This window comes from Lates calcarifer, linkage group LG3, assembly GCF_001640805.2.
Source record: "Lates calcarifer isolate ASB-BC8 linkage group LG3, TLL_Latcal_v3, whole genome shotgun sequence".
NCBI lineage: Eukaryota > Metazoa > Chordata > Actinopteri > Centropomidae > Lates > Lates calcarifer.
In genome coordinates, this window is record NC_066835.1 from 7,530,699 (window position 1) to 7,537,676 (window position 6,978).

The window sequence follows — 6,978 nt, forward strand, 5'->3', positions numbered from 1 at the left end:
TGGTTGTATTGTGGCAGTTTCTTATCCCTCGTGCGATCAGTATTAATCAGAGATGTGAATTATTCCTGCGATTCAAGGCAATTAATTTGTTTTGTTTTCTCTCCCCCACCCCTCCCTCATCCTTCTGAAACCCCAACCTATCTATTCCCAAGGAGGCCCATCCTTTCACTTTTCTTGCCAAAAGGCTTAATTAATTGTAGAGAGCGAGTCTATAGGGCTGGGGCTTTTGTTTCCTGTTGATTTTCCTTTAGCCTTAGCCTCGCCGAGGCCCAGTCATGCTAATAGAGCGCCCCAAACCAAAATGGCACTCACTGCAAATATTGACACAGTCACCCGGGGCCGCGCCAAATGAATGCCGCCCCAGTGACAGAGGCATCTGTGACTCCAAATGGAGCATGGCAAAGCATATGAAGTAGGAGGGCACAATATATGATGCTGAGGAGAACAGAGCAGGAAAGTAGAAAATCTTTCACCCTTTGTCCTATTTGTCTAGATTTTTAAAAATCTCCACTAAGCAACCTCAGCCTGCTTGTGTATTCATCTCTCTGACCTATACATGAACCCAAACATGCTCATATTTTAGGCCAGTTTCTTTAATGATTTTCTTCCTTGGCCCTCTCTCCCGGGCCAAACGCTGGCCTGAGCTGGTGATGGCTGATGTGCAGAGAGCTGACAGCAGAGTTTCTAGATGTGACGATGAAAAGTCTTAAGACTTGTTGTCAGTGCGCGTTACTTAGACAGGCTCAGCCAACCACACTAACAGAGTGGCCATGCCCAGCTTAAAATAATATATCCACCTGGGCCTCGTAGGCCACTAGTCATGAACAACAAGGCCAAGATTGGAAATCACAGAAAATTCTAAGACCGCCATTGATAAAAACGCAATAGGGTACATAGATGGGTAGAGAACAGAGGGAAAAGAGATGGAGGAGGAAAAGAGAGCAGGAAGCTGGTTAGGGAAAGGCCAGCAAAGGGGCAGAAGTGTGTGTTTGTGTGTAAGGAGGGAGGTGGGGAGGGTGTCAGAGGAACAATGGTCCAGCCAGGGTGCAGTGATCCAAGCAAGACCAAGCTGTCGCCCTGGCCCCTGGTCCATATGCACTATTTAAACAGCATGCATGCTCACACACACACACATAAACACACACAGCGTAACATGCCACCATTGCTTTGCGCATTGTATTTTTTTCTCCTTCCGTGCTGCGCACATCTCGATGTACGCTCTCGCACGTTTGCCCATCAGAGTCGCTTGAGTGAAAGTGAGATGCAAAATAGGGAGAATGAGAGAGAGGTGAGAGAGAGGTTTGTGTGTACAGTATGTGTGTGTGTGTGTGTGTGTGACAGAGAGAGACAGGGAGAAAGATTTAGCATTGCCAGCATTAGTGCATGACACGTGGGCGGATATTGAAGATGTTATTAGTATCACATCTACAGGCCTTATAAAACTGCCACAGAGCCCAGTGGTTTTCATACATCTTCAGCTGATGTGTGTCACACTTTCATTTGAGTTGCATTTCCAGCAGCTGCTCAGATGATCGTTCAATGGCAGCACAGTCATTACTCGCAGTCTCATTTCTCTGTCCCATTTAACCTTCCTGTTGTGCTTTGGTCAAAATGGACCAATTTAATAACTTCATTCTGCGATTTCTTTTTTCTTTTCTTTTTTTTTTTTTGCATCCAATTCCCATAAGATATCAAAGGTTTTCACAACCAGCTACAGCTGATGTCTCCCTATATAGAACCCAATAATTACAACAAATCACACCTGAACAGATCAAACTTGTAACCATATATGACATCAGCTCTTTGGGCAATAGATAAGGCCTCTCCATCTTGCTGACATGTCACTCTGTGGTAAGCCCCACAATGAGCAAGTGACTAACTGTAACTGTGAATGAAGCACTTGATCTCATTTTGGATCTTGGCCCTGATGAGGATGAGAATATCCAGCCTGGAAGAAGGCTAGAGGGGCTAGAGAGATCTCCGAAGATCCCTGTGGACACCATGGCCTCGGCCAGTCTGGCAAAAGACGCACAAACCCAGAGCAGAGGGTTTTGTTTCTGGAACAACTCCGCCCAAAAGAAAAGAAAATACAAACAAAAAGATGCCAGCTCTGCAGCCTAAGAGAACTGCGAATCAGCACTGTGTACCACAAATGCATTATGTTCTTTTGCAAAGTACATTATTATTAATAAAGTCCTATTGGTTGGTTTTGCCCAGGAACAAATTAAAATGAGAATAACAAAAACTAAGAGTCTTTGTCAGTATCTTTAAAGTTTAATATATGCACCACCAGTGACAAACCAGAAACTCTGACCTTAGTCACTATCATTTAAGGGCCAGATCAACCAAAAACCAAACATATTTTCATTTAATTCTACAGCAGAGACATCTAGCTAAAGTGTTTTGGTTTTCATTTGACCAGATTATTATCTGCCTGAGATTCTGCTGCCACCCCAAATACAGCACAACTGAGTGGAAATTTTATAGGTGGTGCTCACACAAGAGGAAAAAAAAATACATTTAAAAACTGCATAGCTACATCTGTTTCTATAAAAACTGGGTGGATTCTGGATTACCCACAGAGCACGCTGTCAAAAGTGATGATACCATATCTTCTAATTAAACCTGTTCAAGGTGGTCTGTGCATAAGCCAGATGAATCCAGATACTGATGTTTTTACTGCAATTGCGCCATGATTGCTGTCCAGGGTGCTGAATCTGAGGTTGTACTGGTTGGTCCCTTGGCATTCACGCCTGCAGATAGGAAACCCAGTGATGGGGACTGATGGACAATATTTATTTGCTTTAACTGATCAGTCTCATCATTTGCTTCACTTGCCACGGACATCATGCTGTAAATGCCTTGTTATTAGTGGTTGCTGGGTCTTGGAGTCGTCAACACCATGCACCCTCCACCCCAGTCAGTTCGGTGCTTTCGTATGTATGGCCAGTGTCCAGATCAGTTGGTTTTTGTCCATTCTAGCAAATAGATTTTCCGGTTTTATACTGATTTAAGCAAAAAAAAAAAAAAAAAAAAAAAAAAAGAGAGGAAAAAACAAGAGCCCCTAAAACAAAGTTCTTGAAATCTGGTCTAATTGAACTAAACCTATGAGGCTACACAATGCTAGGAGTAAATGAGAAAATATTTTTTTTGTTTTGTGAAAGTTAAGTGTAGGTAAACTTCTTATGAACTGCAATCTATGTCTCAGTATTCTTTATACGGTATGCTTTAACAGTCATGACAGGCCTTTTCAGGAACACAAATGTCAGAAACGTGTCAAACACTACATGGAAGTTAAGATTAGGAGATTTCTATGGATAATTGTTGGATGTCAAGTTGTAGCACTCGCTGTTAAGTCAACCAAAGTGAGCTTTAATCTTGTGCTTTTCCTCGTTATATTCAAGACACCACATCAAGCCAGTGCAGCGCTGATAACCAGTGTTCTGTAAGCTCATTAGTCTCTGCCTGACATGTTCTCAGGATGAGCACAACACAGATCCACTGCATGGATATAAGCAGGCTTGGAAGTTTTTGGCTGCAAATGTTACAGCTGTAAGGAACATTGCCACAGCTTCAGCGAACTGCTGCCCCTGACCACCTTTTTGTCCTCTACCCAGCGGGGGTTAAAAAGGAAACCTTTTCTCACGTCCAACTCATGAGCCATCATCCCTGAGTCTCTCATCTCAGCTAAAAGGGGACACGGCCCTGCCGGCTCCATTAGTTCCGACAGCAGCCCAGAGAAATAAAACAAACGAGGTTATTCACTGCGTTAAAAATAAAAAATAGAAAGGAGAGGCGAGGTTATGGTTATTCACTGCTCAGGGTGGAGGCAGGGATGCAGCGCAGAGAGCTCTCGAAATGAAAGGCAGTTGTTCTGCATGTTGTCATAGGGTTCTTATGATTTTGTCTCTTAAAGATCTATTACATGACTGTCGAGCATCTCTGTCAGAATATGAGTAATACTACAGGCTCAGTCTGACCTGTTAATCCAAATCCTAAATGGTGCCAAGAACCAAAGAGACAGTCACTGCTCATGAATCAGTGTCCCTGTTACACTGCCTACACCACTTTCACCCACAGGCTGCTGTAGTGGAGTCTGGCTTTACTCAGTGGTGGAATAAGTAGAGTATTGTGGGAAATTGTTCAACATGCCACAGATTGGGAGAAGGGGGTTTAAAATAATCGAGGTGCCATGTGTGTTACATTCCATTATTGAGGGGGATTTGATAGTAGTGATAGAGTTTGTTATCGTGTGCGTGCGGAGAGGTCGCGCACGCTGCATGCTCAACAGATGGGTATAGACACACACACACAGAGAGAGAGAGAGAGAGACACAGACACAGGATGCTCGGAGGCTCCTTTTGCACTCCTGTTGTCGCGTCCCGGTTGTCATTCCCGCTCAGCGTCACCGGAGCCACCTGCTCGCTACCGGGGGGGGTGAGACAAGGCTACTGGGTACTGGGGAGCCGTTTTCTCAGACTTGATAAAACACCTTACACTCCTCATTTTAGTGAAAATAACAGGGAATAGACTGGGAGGAGGTACGGTAACAAGAAGCGGCACTGCGGCAGACGCACTCCACAGCGAGGGGCGCCCGCAAATAAATCGGACCTTCAGTGCGTGATCAGGTATAGCTTTCAAAGGGCTTTCTGTTGCGTGGGGAGATGCCAGTACGGATGTAAGTCAACCCCCACCACCACCACCACCCCCACCGCCTCCTTTCCCTTTCAATCCCCAGTGCACGCTCTCTCACTGGCGTCTTTGGTACATCCTGGCTCTTTAGCATTCACCGGCAGAAGGCACCCACTCTCCCCTGGCGCACAGTGCGCACAGGAGGGTGGTGGTGGTGGTGGTGCTGCTGCTGGAAGGAGCACCAGCATGAGCCCTTCTAACCTAATGCTACATACGTGAACCAGGCCACGGAGGAGACATCCTTCCTGCCAAGAAACATTTCCAGCCATTAGGAGCACCGGTAAAGAAGCTTCCGTGGCGGGTGGAAGAGCTCTGATTTATTTATGTTATTCTAAACTCAAAATGGCATCGTGGAAACCCCCCCCCCCCCACACACACACACATTTAAGACGCGAGCACCAAGATTGTGGGCGCGCGTGTGCGTGTGTGAATGCGTTGAGAAAAGAGAAACAGCATGGAAGATGGAAATAAAAGTGTCTGTGCAGGCTGTCTGCGCACGATGTACTCTCTCTCTCTCTCTCTCTCTCTCTCTCGCTCTCCCTCTCTCTCCGCGTGTGTGTGTGTGTGTGTGTGTCTTTTGGCCACTGCGCAAAGTTACAGGTCTGCCAGGGGCTTCAGAGGCAGAGTCACACAGCTCTGTGTGTCTCCCACTGAGGGGGATTCGGCATGGAGGAGGCTACAGCTGTCCACCTGTGCTCAACTAATGTGTCGAAATTCATCTGCTGTGATTTTTTTTTTTTTTTTTTTCTGTGACCGGTACTTCCGTTCAGGTTCACAGATCAGCACACACCACGCGCACACACACACACGCACCCGCGGACAACTGCCGATATCTAATTCAGTCTTCCTGAAACAGCCCGGACTGGCGAAAATGACTCCCTGGTATCTGAGAATGTATGCGCCAGTAAAAGAAACGGACTACACTTACACACACTCTGATCTTTACACAAGGATGTGAAGAATGAAATAAATAAATACATAAGCCGACAGACTGCAAAGCAATCTGGAGTACATGGCGCAAAGAAACAGTCCAGGGATTTTCTTTTACACGTTGTTCTCACATGTTGAGGGTTAATGGATGTAACACGTTACCTGATCGCTGTCAGCAGTAGTTATTTGATGCGACGGCTATTCCCCGATCGGTTCCGTGGAAACAAATTAAGTTTCCCATCCATGGCACGTCTCAGATGGAGAGGGAGACTATCATTCATTCACCCTCGCTGCTGCTGCGCGGAATCTTCTCCCCCAACAAAATGTTCTCCGCGAGGCATCCCACTTCTGCGCCCTCCGAAACGGACCAAAAAATAACAAGTGTGCAAAATAAATAAATAAATAAATAGATAAATAAAAGCAAGGAGGGATCGCTAAGGACATGAAATCATAAAAGTGGCTATGGATCAAACGAAAGAACAGAAGAAGAAGAACGCAAAAAAAGAGAGAAAGGCGATAAAAAGATGGAAAAAGAAGAAGGGACGTCGTTATTGTAGATGTCCAGTTTTGTTCAAAAAATAAATCCACGTCATATAATCTCCATGGTTTTTGCGCATATAGGCACGCTGTATATTCCAAAAGCAGCGAGAGGACGCGCTCACAGGCAGCAGCAGCAGCAGCAGCGCCGCAGCAGCAGCAGCAGCAGGGGCAGAGTGGGATAACGGGTTTTTTTTCTACTGATGCCCGGTACTCCAAGTCCAAGGAAGCTCCTCATTTGAAGCAGAGGTTGAGGCAACAGAGAGCGAAGCGAGGAGGAGGAAGAAGAAGAAGAAGAGGAAGGGGGGGAAAGGAAAACATAAAAAAACAAATTCTTACTCCGCTTACTGCCAGAGGGTGAAATGTGTCTGTGGTTCTCGCCTGCTCTGGCATTTGGGATAGGTATCCACAGGCAGCGGCTCGCAGTCGGGCATCTGGCTCCCCTGCAGTCGCCTCACAAGCGGAGGACAGAGATGCGCGCCCTCGCTACCGCTCCCCCCCCACCCCCTCCCACCACCACCATCTCCGCCGGGGATCCGTCAGGCGCGTTCACATCGGGACCCCCCCCTCCCCCCCCCATTCTACCTCCACAGCCATCGTGACGTCAGCACGCGCAGTTTCCAAATACAGCCTGCGCACGTGCACAGATGTATTCAAATATCGTGCGGGCTTTAAAGGAGAATTTTGCACATTTGTAACACTGGGCCAGATTTTCCCTTTTATTTGGCATCAGCTCACACTGGATAGACTACTTCACTGATATCACTGCAGTGCTCTGAGTCTCAGCTGTCAGTCCAATGGAGCACACACCTTACAGTA

General features: G+C 46.4%; 1 protein-coding gene across 5 annotated transcripts in view; it reads right to left on the reverse strand.

The window, feature by feature from the left end:
• The window catches only part of adgrb2 (adhesion G protein-coupled receptor B2), a 202,170-nt gene extending 195,453 nt beyond the window's left edge, over positions 1-6,717 (reverse strand). For all 5 annotated transcript variants that reach the window (XM_051065750.1, XM_051065748.1, XM_051065749.1 and 2 more), the window contains exon 1: positions 5,785-6,717. The gene's annotated coding sequence lies outside the window, so the exon portion shown is untranslated. The remainder of the gene's footprint in view (positions 1-5,784) is intronic.
• Positions 6,718-6,978: the final 261 nt, after the last annotated feature.